At 35.5% G+C, this 18,670-nt stretch overlaps 2 pseudogenes; one reads left to right on the plus strand and one right to left on the minus strand.

Annotated features, from left to right (window-relative positions):
* The window catches only part of LOC116090126, a 1,191,078-nt pseudogene that overhangs the window by 420,227 nt on the left and 752,181 nt on the right, over positions 1 to 18,670 (plus strand).
* LOC116090130 lies at positions 4,773 to 5,740 on the minus strand (annotated as a pseudogene).

Genomic DNA, 18,670 nt, shown 5'->3' on the forward strand with positions numbered 1-18,670 from the left:
CCTCCTCCTCCTCCTCCTCTTCTTCTCTTTCTCTTTCTTTCCTTAGTTTGGAGGCGGAAGTCTATCTATTATAAGAGATAACATTTCTGATGTTGGCTGAAGGCATCAATCTATAAGCATAGCAGGATATCATTAGGTAGAATTTTATTGTTACTTTTTTTTTGAGTGGTAGTATTTAGTTTTATCCTATATCTTGTCCATGGTTCCTGATCATCCATGTAATTTCTGGTATAGGTTTTAACACATGAAGTAGGCCTTAAGTTAAAGGAGACATTGGTTGGTTACTCCTACAATGTTTGTACCCCCATTTCTGTAGTATATTTTGCATATTTGACCCAAGGTTTGCTCATTTGTTTAAGAGGATCTTGTTTTTCTGATATCCTCTGTGTCCTCTAGTCTCTCCCACTCCTATCTTCCACAGGGTTTCCTGAACTCTGAAGGGGGACATATATGTCAAAGGTTTTGTGGATGGTTTGATGTTTAGGTTTCTCTTTGGTTGCCTGCAGAGTACATCTCCATGTTAAAGACAATAGAAGATGAGGGAAAGATTATTTGCAGGCACCAGCTTGACCACTTTATGTTCAGTGGGTTGTTTCCATGTTATCATCAGTAATAAGGCCTTACTGTCAGTTTGTACAGAGCAACCCAATGCCTTGAAGATGAAAGAATAAGAAACTCACTTGTTTAAAGTTATGAATCACATAAAAGTATTAAACTGAAAATTATATTTTATATGTAAAGTCCCTACTACAGACCATTGAAAGCAATTATGGTGATTACAACTACAGTCTCTGTGAATCCCATGAGGCTCTAGGTGCACACTTGAAGCAGATAATATTGTAACGGGTACAGAAATCATAGGCATTCTTCATGTGGCTTTATTGTGCATTCTGGACTTTCTCTTGCCTGGTCATGTATATACCATTTTTATTTGATAATACATCATTACTATGAACATTCTACTTTATGAGCTCATGGGTAACATAACACACATTTCTTGATGGTAGGCTCAGGCCACACAGCAACTTCATGGTACAATAAGGCAATAGCTGGTGTTCTTAAGGGATTTCCCTAGTATCTTTTTGGTCAACAATTCAATCTGATGAAACACCATCCAGGTACTGGAAGTTTCCTTTTGATGAACATTTACATAGGGCACAGGTATATTAACATCCTTCATTCATTGGATAGATCTATCCACATTCTTCAACTGCAGATGTACTTCTCAACAATTTTCGAATCATGTTCTTCCCAAGTTCCAGACCATCCAATTAATCCACTGGAATAGCCAATGAATCAGTGAACAGCCACACATCATCCTATTTCTCTTTCAAAACAAAATATATGACCATTTATAGTGCCTGGAAGTTCTGCTTATCATGAAGATTTTACTTTTCAAATGTTTTTTTTTCTGGTTGTTCCAGCAAGTCGCTAAAATGTGCAGCTCTTCACTTCTGGTTGATGCCTGTATAATGTGCAGAAATATCAATAAACTAGGCCCTAGTCTCTTTATCTTAGTCCACAGATCATAGGGACCACTCCCTGAGGCTCTAGTTGTATATTTGCAGCAGACAACACTGTAATGGGTATAGAAATCATAGGACTTTTGTGCATTCTTCATGTGGCTTCATTGTGCTTTCTGGATCTGCTCTTGCCCAGTCACATATATACCACTTTCATTTGATAATATATTGCTGGTATGGACTTTCTATTTTTCTATTTTTGTAGATGATGGTAGAGTCTTTCTCCAAAATCCCAAAGTTCTGTGATTCAACTATAAGTTCTGCAAAAGGCTCCAAACAACATCTCTATCTGTCATTGACACCTCAAATACATTGGATCTGCTGGATCATATTGTCCAAATAGTGCAGCAGCCTGTACAGAATCCTAGACCTATTGTATCCCTTTTCTGTTTCAAGCCACACACGCACACACAAAGTTAGTAGATTTCCATGTGGGCCAGAGTACACCAAATAAGGAATGTATAGTTTCCAGTATCTGTTTTATGAACTGAAAGATAGGAGACTTAAAGGGAGATATGGTGGGAATCACCCAACCCTTTATTCTTCAAGTCCTTGATAGTGGAACTAATTTCCAGTTTCTTAAGGGATGCCATGCTGTTTTTGAATCACACTTTCTTCAGCAGAGGCAACTCTGTGTAGTGTTTCCAACCATAAGAGCCCTTACTGCACAGGTCAAAGAACTAATGTGAGAATTCTACCAACTTCTAAGTATATCTATCACAATTATATATTTTAGAACTAAGAGTGGGAATACATTGGATCTATTGTGTATTGGATTTAAGCCAAGTCACCATTAATTACCTGACCTTTGTAAGTATCTTCTTTAACTGGAGGGCCACAATGATTCTTGGCATCGCCTAGATACAGTATCAGTTTATAACCAGTATCCAGTAGATTAGACCCCAGAAAGTCCAATTGTTTCTCTTCTCTATTATACAGTTACCCTTGTAAAAGACCATGGGTCTCTCAGGGGGAAATCCTGATGGATTGATACACTTTGAAGTTGGGAGAACTCTTACATTGGTTCTGTGACCTGTGCAGTGAGGGCTATTATGATTGGAAAGGCTAAAAAGACTTACCTTTGCAAAGAAAAGTGTGATTCATAAGAACTGGGGAAATCCTAACAGTAAAACTTTTACATATTTCTGTCAAAGTCCTTCCTCAGGGGAACCAGTCAATATATTCAAGGGGTTCTGGATCAGCTAATTGGATCTTCAAATGGCCATCTGCCTATTAGCACAAGAAATGTCTAAACTGATTGCAGGAGTGTATCTGAGAATACTGACCTGTGATTAATTTATAGTTTCTCTATCCTGATCTGAGTGTAGACCATTTAATGGCAAGCTATTAAAGTGCTAGATTCAATTAGCAAAAAAATTAAAATATAATAAAGTCTACTACTACAATGTCACAGATTTCTCAAAGTTTATAGTAACATGAAAATAGTTTACATGTAATTTAATATTATGTATTATTTCTTATTAATGAATACTCATTTCTATTTTATAGAACAGGAAACTGGAAGGCTAGAAAAGCAAGTACAATGACACTGGGGAATGTTGGGAAGTCCTAGAATACTCGTCCATGAGGATTTCTCACCTTCAGTCTGAGGATCATTGTCTAAGCTCCTAGTCAGATAATGACACCTGTCTCTGATGTGCCTCTTGTAGTGAAGGTGTGATCAACTCTAAAAGAAAAATATTCTACTCTCATCTTTTAAAAATGATCTATAAACTTTTCTTTTATTAAATTCAGGCTGGCGATTTTGACAAAATAAGATAATCACTGATTCTTCTAGAAAATTTAGAAGCCCTCTCTGTAGCATAGAACCAAGAATGAGACATTAAAAACAATTAAAATTCAGAATAAATATACAAGGAAGAATAAGAATGGAAGATGATTGTGGACATCAGTAGAAGAATGGAAATAGAGGAATAGTTGTTTCTGCATGCAGCAGTGAAGGTTAAGAACATCTAAAGAACATCTAAAGGTTCAGAGAACTTCCATTTCTGAAACTTTCAAGCCTTTTATTCTAGAAACATTTATGAGTATCCTCCAGTATAGATTTCTCTACCCTTGTCTTCTGAGGCAGGTTTCACTGTATTGTTTCTCATGTTGTTTCTTATATTTCATTTTTGGCATATTGTTGTCTGGATGTACATATGCTGACAACATTTATATTAGTATAAAATATATACATTTTTATTGATATTAAGACCTAGGGATCTCTTCCTTCCATAATTTGTTTCTTCCTTCCTTCCTTCCTTCCTTCCTTTCTTTTATTTTTTTTCCAGATAAGGTTTCTCTATAGCCCTGGCTGTCTGGGAACTTGCTCTGTAGAGCAGATTGGTTTGGAACTCACAGAAATCTACCTATCCCTGTCTCCTGAGTGTGGAAGTAATGTTATAAGCCACCACCACTGGACACCTAGAGATCTTCAAGAAATGCTATACAAGAATAATTGTACAAGTGGCTCATAAAGATGATTGATGCTAGGCTTGAATAAAATGTGTAAACAATTTCAAATAATGCTATATTGAATAATTTTAGTTATATTAAATCTCTTGATGCTATGTATATTGACATAAAAGAAATGTAAGTGTTAAAGACATAAACAGGTAGATTCACCTATATGTTTGATTTATTTTAATAGTCTAAATCATTTGGTTATAATTAATAAGACAGTGATGTTAAAGCCTAATGTTGTACATGGCTTTAGTCAAAAGCCTCTAAAGTTAGAGAGAAAGGCTTTTAACTATGGACAATATTATAATACTTAATACTAAAATCAGGTATTGTGGCATATGACTATGATCCTAGGATTCTGTAAATTGACACATGAGAATCAGGCATTTCAGATCTTGAAAGTAGAGGCAAGGAGATCAGCAGTTACAGGTCAACTTAGGATAAATAGCTAGCTTGAGGTGAGCCTGGGCCCTGTGAAACTATAAAGATTTTTTTTAAGTTTAAGACACTTTATCTTCATATCCCATAGTATGCATGGTAACATTCTCTGAGGATAAGGTTCTTAATTATTGCTAATGTCAGTTCTTTTGAGGGGGGTGCAATGAACTTTATTGATGGTATTCAAGAGTGTAGGGAGGGCTTCCTAGGCTTCTCCTGTTATTATGGGGGTCTGGGACAGAAATTGTGAGGTACATGCTCAGTGTTGGGATAGGGACTCCTCAGCAACTGAGGGCCTCTTTCTTGCTCTCAGTGTACTTGCTGGGGTGGTTGGTCGAGGTTTTCTTACTTCTTGGCTGCCATGTAGGCCATGAGGTCCATCACCCTGTTGCTATGACCATATTCATTGTCATACCTGAGAATGAGCTTTACAAAGTTGTCATTGAGAGCAATGCCAGCCTCAGCATCAAAGGTGAAAGAGTGTGTGTTGCTGTTGAAGTCACAGGACACAACCTAGTCCTCAGTGTAGCCCAGGATGCCCTTCAGTCGGCCCTCAGATGCCTGCTTCACCACCTTCTTGATGTCATCATACTTGGCAGGCTATTCCAGGTAGTACCAGATCCACAAGAGATACATTGTGGGTAAGAACACGAAAGGCCATGCCAGTGAGCTTCCCATTCAGCTCTGGGATGACCTTGCCCACAGCCTTGGCAGCCCCATGGCCATCACACCACAGCTTTCCCGAGGGGGCCATCCACAGTCTTCTGAGTGGCAATGATGGCATGGACAGTAGTCATGAGTCCTTCCACAATGCCAAAGTTGTCACGAATAACTTCGGCCAGGGGGGCTAAGCAATTGGTGGTGCAAGATGCATTTCTGAAAATCTTGAGTGAGTTTTCATATTTCTCTTGGTTCACACCCATCACAAACATGGGAGCATCGGCAGAAGGGGCAGAGATGGTGACCCTTTTGGACCCACACTTCAAGTGGGCCCCAGCCTTCTCCATGGTGGTGAAGACTCCAATAGACCCCACAACTTACTCAGCACCAGCATCACCCCATTTGATGTAAGTGGGATCGTGCTCCTGAAAGATGATGATGGACTTCCCGTTGATGACAAGCTTCCCATTCTCAGCCTTGACTGTGCTGTTGAACTTGCCATGGGTGGAGTCATACTGGAACATGTAGACCATGTAGTTGAGGTCAATGAAGGGGTCGATGACGTCAACAATCTCTACTTAGCCAAGTGCAGAGCAGAAGGCAGCCCTGATAATCAGGCGCCAAATATGGCCAAATCTTTTCATACCAATAAGGTTGACACTGCACAAGAAGATGCAGCTGTCTGTCTCTGGAAGAGGGAGGATCAGAGAGCTACTACTGTCAGCTCTTAGAACCGTGTCATCACTGTGTGCTGGCCTGGACTAATAGAAATATCATTTATGAAACAAAATTGGATTTACGTTTTACTAAGCTGGAGACACAGTACTATGTGCTGTTAATTCTGTATATCTTATTTATTTTTTTTCTGAAAGTGTTAGTGGTTGTTTATTGTACAGACAAATGCAGATCCCTGAAGGGAAACCTATGAGAGACCCTATAATTTGTATGTAGGATAGGATTTGAAAAGAGCATCTCCAAGTTGGTTTCTATCAATATTTTCACTATCTAAGATAAATTTCCATCGATTTATTCATTGATTGGTACAATGGAAATTTAAGAGGTGTCTCTGTGAGAAACTCCATTCTAGAAACTGAAGATAGAATGTTAAATAATAATAGAATAGTCTAATTTTCAGATCTTCTACTCCAAATCCCTTAATCAGATAGCTCATAAATTACCCTAAATCAATGACTCCCATTTTATTTCTGTGCTTCCACATAATATATAGCAGTTTACAAATTGAAAGTTTATTATTTGCAGATGTGAAATTATGTGATGTATACCCACAGATTTTCCCCAGAGCTATGTGCTGTTCTTTGCCTTCAGTACGTCTTTCAGTTTAATGATGGAACATATTTCTGAAATCAGTGAAAATGTACAAAAATCCAGTTAGAGTAGATTATTTTTTAGAAAATGGAATTAAGTTCTATTCCTCATGACCACATAATGTGATTTTATTTAGAAATGGTACTGTAACACATCTTCTTACTAATAGGGGAGGGTCAAAATGAATATGACTTGTGTCCACATGAAAAAAAATTGGACATCAATGTACAATGAGAAAAGTTGACATGTAGAGTCATAGAACATCATGAGACAGTGGAAGCACACTGGAGGGCCATGTCTACAAACAAAGGAGTCTATTTACCTTAAATAAAAGAAACTAGAAGAGGCAAGAGGGGCTCTGTCCTACATGTCAGAAAAAAATGAGGCCTGTTTTTCAATGGGCTTGGCTTCTCCTTCAGAAATGTGATACAATAAAACTAGCTTAAAATATTCAGATACATAGCAATTTATTAGACAGTCTTTTAAATGGAATACAGCTTTCTATATTTCCTTTATTCTCTCCTCTCTCATTCTCCCTTCCTCTTCCTCTACTTACCCTTTTCTAAAATTAGTGACTAATATAGATTCTAGTAGTATGATTTTATAAGTCATTTAATTTACCATGCCTTATAATTTTTTTGATTTCTGAAGCATGGTATCTTCTGAGCTACTACCATAGAGTAACTACTGAGCTATGTAGTAATGACCCTCTTTTATAATGTCTATAATGTTCAAAATACACCTTCTCACTCTTTGCTATCACAAAATGCATGACCTGACAAAAATTCTTGAGCAATTGCTGCTACTGGAAGACACAGAAGCATCTGCTTCATCTATCCTCTGACATCTTTCTGTCTTTGAAGACATGTAATCTCCTTTCTTAAGAGAGTTATTATAGTACACAGAAAATGATTAGCCAGTTCCAGAGCAGGTGAATATGTGGATGCCTACCAGTGCTAGGTAGATAGAACATTATGGGAGAGCTGTCAGTGTCACTGAAAATAGTGTATTATTTTTCTTGTGAAAGTTACCAGACTCCTACAGAAAGAGATTTTCCATTGAATGTACTCACATTGCCCTGTTAGCTATGCAAACAATCTGGTGCTGAATATTATTCATGAAACTTTTTTTCTTCAGAAAATATTATTCCAATATCTAGTGCTATACAACTAGAAAATAAGACTTGTCACAGTGACTACTTCATTGTACAAACAGTTCAAGCTCAAATGTTTGCTTTGTTCCTTTGACCTTTCACTTAAGAAACTATAGGGAATAAGAACAGAATAGAAAATAATAGTGTAATCTCACAGGAATATTTAGGCCACCACAATGTTAATTGTATAATATAGCTTTCAAAGCAAACACACATGCGCATGCATGAGCATGTGTATGCACACACATACACACACACACACACAAACATGTATGTATAAAGATATATATGTATATATAATTTTATTGAAAGACATTGATTGTATTTTTATTACTGTGATCAGACATCATGAGCAAGGTAACTTATAAAACAGTCTAATTTTGTGTTGGTTATAGAAGGGTAGAGTCTATGATGGTGGAACAAAGACATGTAAAGTTATGGTTGTAGAAGTGACTAGAGATTATATCTTCTATAAGCTGGAGACAGAGAAACACTAGAAATGGCTTGAGTCTTTTTAAATCTTAAATACAGCAATAGGCCAAAAAATTAATATTAAGAAAGTCCAAATTGGTGATCTACTGCCTTTACTGGGATTACTTATAAACATATAGATAGGAGTTACTGATAAAATCAGGGACTACTCAAATTCAACTCTATCACCAAAACAGTCTGCCTCAACATGGGTTACCACTAACACATTGGCAACACTAGGCATCTCTGCTTGATCTTCAGGCCATTTAGATAGGCCAGCAGGAGGCTCTCCTCTCTCCACATCCCTTTACCATGTCAGTAAATTTGGGGATGGGCCTTTTAAACTTGTTACTTTCAGATTTTCTCAGACTTGTGAAATTCTTTTACTTCTGAGTTTAGTGAGCATACTTCTTCCATCTAGAAAAGAATGGTCCAATTGAAGGAAACTACTACACAAGTGCAAAGGGACAACGAAGTCATTTACAAGGGGCACAGTCATGGCTAAGTCATCTACAGATATGTGATCTTGAACAAGTTAATTCAACTTTCTCAAGTAGGATGTTCATACTCATAACTGAGTTCCCATGAGAGAATGCTACTTAGAGATCGAATTACAGGATAATAATTGTGCTTAAAACCTTCACACAGTTCTAGATGTAGTGTAACTCTTGGGAATAGATTTTAATTCTATAAATAATTTGAAAACAAAGTTGGGCTAAAATTAGTACATCACAATAATAAGATGGGTAGAAAATTAACAACCTGGAAGATACTCAGCTTTAGCTCTACTGGGCAGCCTCACATTCTGCTTAATGCTCTCCACACAGACTAACAACTGTCAGCAACAAAATGGAGGGGAGAGAAAATACAGGATACTTAAAATTATGGCTTCAAAAAAGGAAACGGCCTCCTCAGAACCTGTTCTCACCCCCTTTGAAGAATGAGAACCTGCTCTAAAGAGAATTGAATTTGTCTCATAAGAATTGCTTAGATGATTTTCTTCAGGAAGCAACCAATTTCCTGTGGCTGTGAACAGTAAATTGACCATTTAGAGTTACATCCTACTCAGTTTATAGAATCACAGTGCTTTATCTGTGTTGCATGTGCATCTGGGTGCCAGGAGCTGTGGTTTATGTTGAAAACGTGAAATTTAAGCCACTCACCTCCACCAGGAATGGTTTTGTTGCCAGCTTTTAAAGGTAGAAATTACCCAGCAACTTTGCTCTGAAATAGAAGTAAACAATTATATCTGGAAGTCAAAACATAAAATAAAATAATGGTTTAGTTTAAGTTCTTTTGGATGTCATGATTACACCATTAAAATAAAAAACTATACCTCAGAATAATTTTAAATTTTCAGAAAATGTTTAAGTATCCTACTGGAAACTCACCAATGCCTAGTTAATAGTATCCATGGAATTTTATTTATAAAATGTTGCTTTCAGCCAGGCAGTGGTGGCGCATGCCTTTAATCCCAGCACCTGGGAGGCAGAGGCAGGCCGATTTCTGAGTTCAAGGCCAGCCTGGTCTACAAGTGAGTTTCAGGACAGCCAGGGCTATACAGAGAAACCCTGTCTTGAAAAAACAAAAACAAAAAATAAAAAAAATAAAAGAAGAGAAAAATAAAAACGAGAAAGAAAAAAAGAAAAGGAAATGTTGCTTTAATTCTCAGTAAATGTTGCTACAATTTTCTTAACTGAAGTCCACATGGTATCTGTTTTTTTTCTTTTTTGACAAAATAATATATAATATAATAAAACCAAAAATCATTGTATCAAAGTTGAAAAAGGGAACCCAACAAAAGATAAAAAGCTCTAAGAGCAGTAAGAAGAATGAGAGTCCTACTCATTAACGTATTCAGTAGTGTCATAACATTTCTAAGCAGAAAACTATAATATACATACAGATGATGTCATACAGACCAATGTAGGGTCTGTTCTTGCTGCTTCAGTCTCTAGGATGCCATATGAGGTTTGCTCAGTTAATTCAAAGGGACTTGTTGTATTGGTATACTCCAGCTCCCACAAATCTTACACTCTTTCTGCCTCCACCTCCTCGATGATTTGATGGTTGGAGCTGGGGAAAGATTTGATTAAGATAATTGTCAGCTATGTGTTCCAGTGTCTCTTTCTCTGCACAATGTTTGTCTGTGAGTCTGTATACCTGTTTCTATCTGCTGCAGGAGAAAACTATCAATCTATGAGTACAGTAGAGTATCATTTAAAGTATTTTATTGTTAGATTATTTTTATACCAGCATTCTAGATCTTTGATCTATCTAGTTTCTGGTTTCTGGTTCTTGGCCATCAAACAGAATGAGATATGGTTTCCATCTTGTGGACTGGGTCTCAAGTCAAATAATACATTTGTTGGCTAATTCTACAAGTTCTGTGCAACCATTGTTATAGTATAAGATGTTGGGAGTACATATTGTAGGTAAAAGATTTTGTGGCAGGGTGTAGCCGCCAATGACCACACATATGAAAGGGTTTTCTGGAATAGGGGTTAAGGTCCTAAATGATTTTGGGGTACCAGAAATGAGGGAAGGGTTCATAAAAATTAGACCAATATATGGTGTAGTATCAGTCTGCCATCATTCATAGAATTCACTTTTGTTACAAGCAAATAGGTAGAATAGGTAAAGCAAAACCCCTCCCCCAAGTTTGTCAGCAATTTCTTATTTAGTCTCTGGAGGTGGGACTTCCAGCTTAACTGGAACTTGGAGAGAGGCATGGCAATTAGCAGGAGGTGGGCAGAGAGGTGTGGTTCTCTGTGGCAAAGCGGGGTCTGATAGAATCAGCCCTCAGCTGTAGGAGGGTCACAGCATGGTTGGGATTTGCATTTGTCTTCTGGTGGCCTACAGAGTACCTTCCCATACCAAAGATACGAGAACATGGGGGTGAAGGATCCAAGTAAGCCATGACTAGAATTCTCCATGTTCAGTGAAGTAAGTATCGGTGCTGTCCTGTAGCTATGTGATCACACAGTCCATTTGAGGAGAACAACTCATTTTCTGAGCAACAATATCTTCATTCATATGAGGATTTCCCTGGGATTCTTTTAACTGAATGCTATCAAGTACTAGTACTGGAACCTTGTTTGGTGATGAGAAATGGCCATTTGGAAATTTGTCATTCTCACTAGTAGGAACCCTTATTAATATCACTGATATATATTTTAGGGAATTTTCACTGCGCTAGGTTTCCTCACTGTTGCAGGAAATATTAAAAAAGGAACTACCAAGTTCCTGTGCTCCATCCAGCTGTTCTCTGTTCACCAACTCTCCTGAGTTCACTTCGCTGCCTTGCTAGCCACACACAACAGCAGCTCACCCCTTGGTCAGCTGCCATAACACCCAGCAACCCCAGAGAAACAAAACACTAGAAGCTTATAATTAACAATTCAGATTTATACATCAATAAATTCTCAATTCACAAGATGCCAATAAAATAATTCCAGAACCAATTGATAATGATAAATGCTGCCCACCTAGATTAGACAAATTATCCCAATTATTCTATCCTTTATGATATCATATCTACCTGTAGCTATTCAATTCCATGCTGCTTCAGGATCTTCTTCCTGTCATTCCTCCATCTTGCTCTTTCTTTCTCTCTTGAGTTACTCTGTAACTCTTAGCCCCACTTCCCTTTTCCCTGCCCAATCACAGGCCTCCTGCTGCACTAATATTTTAATGTAATTGGACATGAAAAATCCTGCCATACATCACTGTCTTTTAAATTCTCCTCAGTTTTATCTGCCTCTCCCTGTCTTAACCTATATCCCTTCTGGTTCCCCACCTGATTTTGTAATTTGTCTCCTAATCTACCCTCATTTTATCTATAAAATCTATTCTACTTACTCTTCCAGGCAGATGCAGGTATCTTCCTTAGTCTCTTCCTGTATACTTAATCTCTCTTCGTATATAAATTATAGGTTTATTTCCATTTATTAATGGCTAATATCCACATAGAAGTAAACACATATCATATCTATCTTTTTGAGCTTGGATTACCTCACTCAGGATGATTTCTTGTTCTATCCATTTGTTGATAATTTTCATGATGCCATTATTTTTGAACAGTTGAGAAACACTTCACTGTATAAATGTACCACATTTTTTTTTTATCCATTCTTCCATTGAGTGACATCTAGGTTGTTTCCAGTTTCTGACTATTATAAATAGAAGAGCAAGCAAGTGCCCTAGTGGTGGGATGAAGTGTCCTTTGGGTATATGCTTAACAGTGGTAAAGCTGGATTTTGAAGTAGACAGATTCCAAATTTTATGAAGAATTGCCATATTTATTTCCATAGTGGCTATAAGAGTTTGTACTCCTACCAGTAAAGTTAGAGTATTCCCCTTGTTCAACATCCTCACCAGCATGAGCTTTCATTTGTGTTGTTGATCTTAGACATTCCAGTGACTTCACCTGTCAAGGTATATGAAGAAGTGGATTTAAGTGTGTTAGAATGTTGATGGGTTGCATTGAATGTATAGATTGTTTTTAGTAAGATAGACATTTTTATTACATTAATCCTACTTTTCCATGTCCATGAGAGGTTTTTTCATCTTCTGAAATTTACTTTAGTTTCTTTTTTCAAAGATGTGAAATTTTTATCATACAAGTCTTTCACTTGTTTGGTTAGAGTTACACCTAGATATTTACATTATTGGAGAATATTGTGAATGGTCTTGTTTTCTTGATTTTTTTTCCTTAGTCCATTTGCCATTTTTTTATTTTATTAATCTGTTTTCTTTTTTTATTAGACATTTTATTTATTTACATTTCAAATGTTATCCCCTTTACCAGTTACCCCTCTGAAAACACCCTATCCCTCTTCCCCTGCCCCAACAAGAGTGTTTCTCCAACCACCCACACATTTCTGCCTTACCACCCTGGCATTTCCCTACACTGGGGCACGGAGCCTTCACAGAACCAAGGCATCTCCTCCCATTGATGTCTGAAAAGGTCATATTCTGCTACATATGTGGCTGGACCTTGGGACCCTCCATGTGTACTCTTTGGTTGGTGGTTTAGTCCCTGGGAGTTCTGGGGTGGGGAGTTGGTTGGTTGATATTGTCGTTCTTCCTATGGGGTTGCTAACCCCCTGATCTCTTTCAGTCCTTTCTGTAACTCTTCCATTGGGGTCGCCAGACTCAGTCCAATGGTTGGCTTCATTCATCTGCCTTTGTCTTTGCCAAGGTCTAGAAGAGCCTCTCAGGAGACAGCTATGTCAGGCTCCTGACTGCAAGCACTTCTTGGCATCTGCAATAGTGTCTGGGTTTGGTGTCTGTATATGGAATAGATCCTCAGATAGGGCAGTCTCTGGATGGTCTTTCCTTCAGTCTTTGGTTCATACTTTGTCTCAGTATTTACTCCTGTGAGTATTTTGTCCCTCCTTCTATCAGAAGGCTATTGATTTTTTTCAGTTGATTTTATTTCTAGTTACTTTGCTGACAGAGTACATTAGATATAGGAATTTCCTGATTGAATTTATTGGGTCATCTATGCGTAGTACCATATTCAAATCAAGACACTTTGATTTCTTTCAAATTTATATAAATTGATCTCTTTTAGTTGTCTTTTTGCTTTAGTTAAGAATTCAAGTACTATATTGAATAGGTGTGGAGAGAGTGGACAATCTTGTCTTGTTTCTGATTTTAGTGAAAGAAAATATTGCTTTCTCTCCATTTAATTTGATGTTGGCTGTAGATTTGCTGTAAACTACCTTTATCATGTTTAGGTATGTCCTTTTTATCTCTAATTTCTCCATGACATTTATCATGAAGGGGTGCTGGATTTTGTCAAAGGCCTTTTCTGCCTCTAATGAGATGAACATGTTTTTGAGATGGATTGATTTAGTGATTTTCAGGTATTAAACTATCCCTGTATCTCTAGAATAAAGCCTCATTGATCATAATAGATGATCTATTTGATGTGTATGTGGATTTGGTTTTAAAATATTTTTTGATAAATATTTTTCTCTTTTCATAAGAGAAATTATCTGTAATTCTCTTTCTTCATTGGACTTTTATGTGGTTTGGGTTTCAGGTTAGCTGTGGTCTTATGAAACCAATTGAGCAATATTCTTCCTGCTTAGATTTGTGGAAAAATTTAAGGAATACTGGCATTAACTCTCTTTTGAAAGTCTGGTAGAATTCCCCACTAAAACCATATGGCCCTGAGCATTTCAGGTTGTGAGTCTTCTAATAACTGCTTCCTTTACACTGGGGGTTATAGGTCTGCTTAAATTGCTTGTATAATTTTGACCTAACTTTAGTATATAAGTGATAGCTGTAAAGAAACTCATCCATTCATTTTAGATTTTCCAATTTAGGGATGTATAGTTACTTTTTTTAAAAAGCATGTTCTTATGATTCTCAGCATTTCCTTTGCATATGATTTTATGTCCCAGTTTTTGATTCTGGTTTTCTTAATTTGAATATTCTTTCTGCCTTTTAGTTACTTTGGATAGGGTTAGCCTATCTTGTTACATTTCTCAAAGAACCAATTATTAATTTCATTGTTTCTTTGTATTTTTTTTTTTGGTTCTTATTTTATTGATTTCAGCCCTGAGTTCATTTTTTTGTTGTCTTTTCCTTTTGGGTGTGATTACTTCCTTTATTTTTCTAAAGTTTTATGATAAGTTGATTTCTGATTAAGTAGTATGTGATCTCTCTCTCTCTCTCTCTCTCTCTCTCTCTCTCTCTCTCTCTCTCTCTCTCTCTCTCTCTCTCTCTCTCTCTCTCTCTCTCTCCCTCTGGTACTTGGTGCTATGAACTTGCCACTTAAACAACTTTCCTCATGTAATGTAAGTTTAGGTATGCTGCGTACTCATTTTCACTGACTTGCAATCCTCCCTCTCAGATACCTCAAAAAAAATTCCATTAAAGATCTACTAAGTGTAGTGAGTTCTTATTTATTTGAATGACCACATAAATACTCCTTTTTATACCCTCAGTTTCTCATGTTCTATTTTTATTTGTAAATTTTGTTTATTTTGGTTTCAGGGATTCTTTCATTCTAACTAATGAATCTTTCAGACAGTTATGAGTCATTATCATGTATGATTCTTTATATTAGTCAGTTTCCAAATATTTAATGTGCCTGTTTTCAAGATGTAGAACATGGCAAGAACTAATGAGAATTCTTATGTGCTATAATCTGGGTATTAATGACCATCTGGGAGAGCTGATAGCCCAAGGAAATATTCTATGGTGACTTCTTGCTTTCTATTATAGCTCATTTGTTTTATTTTAATTAGGTAAGAAAAAGAAAAATAATTCCTTCCTTACTATGCCTGTCTAAAAAAAATGATGATGCCCTAGGCATCAGGTACAGCTAATTTTAATAAATTGGCAATAAAAATAGGGTTCAGTTTCTTAGAACTAAATAACCCATGAGAAGTAAAGATCCTTATAGTGTCATGAGAATAAAATTTGTCTAACATTCACATGCATACACACACACACACACACACACACACACACACACACATGCACATACATATCCCAATATGTGATATTTACAAGACAGAAATAAATATATTTTATGAAAAAATCATATGCAAAATATGCTTGACATTTTTGTTAAAATAAGGTAGTTCTTTGCATAGTGTTATGTAAGTAGTTTTTGACTATTGTATTAAATGCAATGACTTTCTGATAATAAGCTATTCTTTATTATAAAATGATAAGTAGATTGCATGTAATCAATGATGGCTAGTTTTGCAAACAAGATATTTAGTACCATGCTATTATTTACTGTGTTAATTTAAAGTAAATGAATACTGAAAATTCTCATATCAAAAATTATTATTTGTTATATGCTATAATTGAAGATGGTACATTTTAAAGTACATACCAAGACCTTTTCCTTACAAAAGTCAAATATATGTTCTAAGTAAATTATTTACTAATGTGAATAGAAAGTATTTTATGTTGCTTCTTGAAGCAAAGACAGTTTACTAAAAGTTTAAAAATGTCAAGAATATACAAAGAAAGGCACAAACAGAATGTTCAGTACAAAAGATGGGAAATGTTGTAAAGTACAAAATCAAGTTCTTTGTACACAGCATTTTGGAGAGCATAACAGAATTTTATTATTCAAAATATATAGAAGATAAGAACAAACTATAAAATATTCCTTTACAGAAACTTTTCTCTTTATGTTTTGAGAAATTATAAATACGTGGTTTAAACAATTCCACATAGTTTCTTAAATGAATAATTTATGGGTACTACCTCATGAATCTTTTCTTCCTTCCCATGCTGAGTATAATTACTTCTGTATTGCACTTGGAGAAATGCATCTGCAGTCTGTTTTGATATAGAGCTCTGTTGCTGTTCAATAAACATGAACTGAGGGTGAGGATAAGATAAGCTGTTTCCAGTCACCACACATGGACAGAACTATAAATTTAGCTGGCAAATTATAAAAGGAGATCTGTGTGGTTCTGTGTGGTTTTGTCAATGTGAACTGATGTGACAACAGTGGGTTATGTATCTTTTACTTTGTCGCCAATGTTGCATGTTAAATATTCTGAGGCTAAAAATGGGTGAAGATTTCACAAAGTTTTTAAAAATAAAATGCTAGGAAACATGTTTAAAATTAATGTACAATGAAAATGAGTAGTAATTATTTTGAACTATGTATAAATCTATAATTAGTACTTGTTTAATTATAATAGTACATTTTAAGAATTTCTATATTCATTTTATTTTATTTGTCTTATACAAATAATTAAAATTTCCTGTGTGTATTATATTATGCAAATGAAATATTCATATTCTGTGAATGTTACTTTTGAAAAGCACTAAAAAAACTTGTCAAATCTAAAAGAAGCTTTTTACTTCTAAAGAAAATGAAAATATACTAAAAACATACAGAGGACTTGGTACCTAATACTTTAATCACAGTAAAGTGTAAGGTGAGGTTATAATTTTAGGGAGAAAAATCGGTATGTGCAAAGTTTTTAATAGGCATGTTGTAGTTTTAAAAATTAGAAAATTCTCTAAAGATATATATGTATATATATATGTATATATATGTATGTACACATACATATATATACATATATATATATCTTTAGAGAATATATATGTAAAGATATGTATATATCTTTAGAGAATATATATATGTATTATATGTGTATATATGTGTATATATGTATTATATATGTATATATGTGTATATATATATATATATATATATATATCAAACCAAAGCTATAATATGAAATTCATTCACAAGATAATGAAGAGCATCTTCACAAATAGATGTGGAATAAATTTCCAGGTTTAATGGTTAAGTGAGATAAAAAGAGTAAACATTTATTTGTTCTTTTAGAAAAATAATTAAAATACTATAAAAAAGTACTGAATGAGCATTTTAGCTTTAAGTGAATGAGAGGTGCACAGTAAAAATGAGGAGTGAAAAGAGATAGTTATCTAATTATACCTTGTCCATGTGGCTTTTAGTATCTTAATAATACATATTTCCCTAAAAAAATGAAATTTTTTTTGTATTATAAAAAGATCATAGGACCAAGGTCCTGTGGAGGCTTGATGACCCAGGATAGGAAAACTCTAGGCTGCTGAAGCAGGAGTGTGTGGACAGGTGGAGGAGCACCTTTATAAAGGCATGGGGAGGGAAGAGGGGATGGGAGTTTGTGGAGGGGAAACTGGGAAGGAGGATAACATTTGAAATGTAAAGAAATAAAATAACCAATAAAAATGAAAAATAAACAGATAATGGGTTACTGAGGGCTCCATTAAGAAGGACCTAGACAATTGGATGCTCACTAGTCAATGAAGTTGTTAGTCAATAAATGATGAACACAGCTAACATACCTATCCAGGAAACTTGGTTCTTAGTAGTCACTGACTACTGCATATCTGTGGTTCATAACCCATTTGGAAATCAATCAATACTTTCACAGGGAGTACATATCAGATAAGCTGTACATCAGAAATTTACATTAGAATTCGTAACAGTAGCAAAATTACAGTTATGAAGTAGTAACAAAATTAGTTTTATGGTTGGGGACCACAACCACCTGAGAAACTGAGTAAAAGGGTCACAGCACTAGGAAGGTTGAGACCCACTGTTGTAAATATTCAAACCATGTATTAAAAATGTATTTCAAAATTTTAAACATATGAATACTTCAGCTAACTTTCTTAATGTTAAATATAAGACTTTCTCTATATATAATTTTATGCAACATAAGATTATAAATAATATATAATACACACACAAATATCTCAGATTGTAAAAATATGCATATAAATGACAAATAATAAATGTGAGAAAGACAAATCCTCTATAATAAACATCAATGAAACAATAGTGTCTTTGCACAAAAATACTATGTTTTAGAACAAAAAGAATGGTAACACACAATTAGTGCTTAGTCCTGCATCAGATCTTGTTCTAGATATTGTTAAATTTAATTTTTAATTCTGAAATTCACCTAGCATTACTGTGTGAATGATAAAATCTTTTTTTGTTGTTGGTACTTGACCATGTGTGATGGATAATATTAATTGTAAAGGTGACAAGCCTGGGAAAGAGTATTCTGAATACACACATCAGGGATAATCTAGGTTAAGTTAGCATGTGGGCATTGTT

Source organism: Mastomys coucha, unplaced genomic scaffold, assembly GCF_008632895.1.
Source record: "Mastomys coucha isolate ucsf_1 unplaced genomic scaffold, UCSF_Mcou_1 pScaffold15, whole genome shotgun sequence".
Taxonomy (NCBI): Eukaryota; Metazoa; Chordata; class Mammalia; order Rodentia; family Muridae; genus Mastomys; species Mastomys coucha.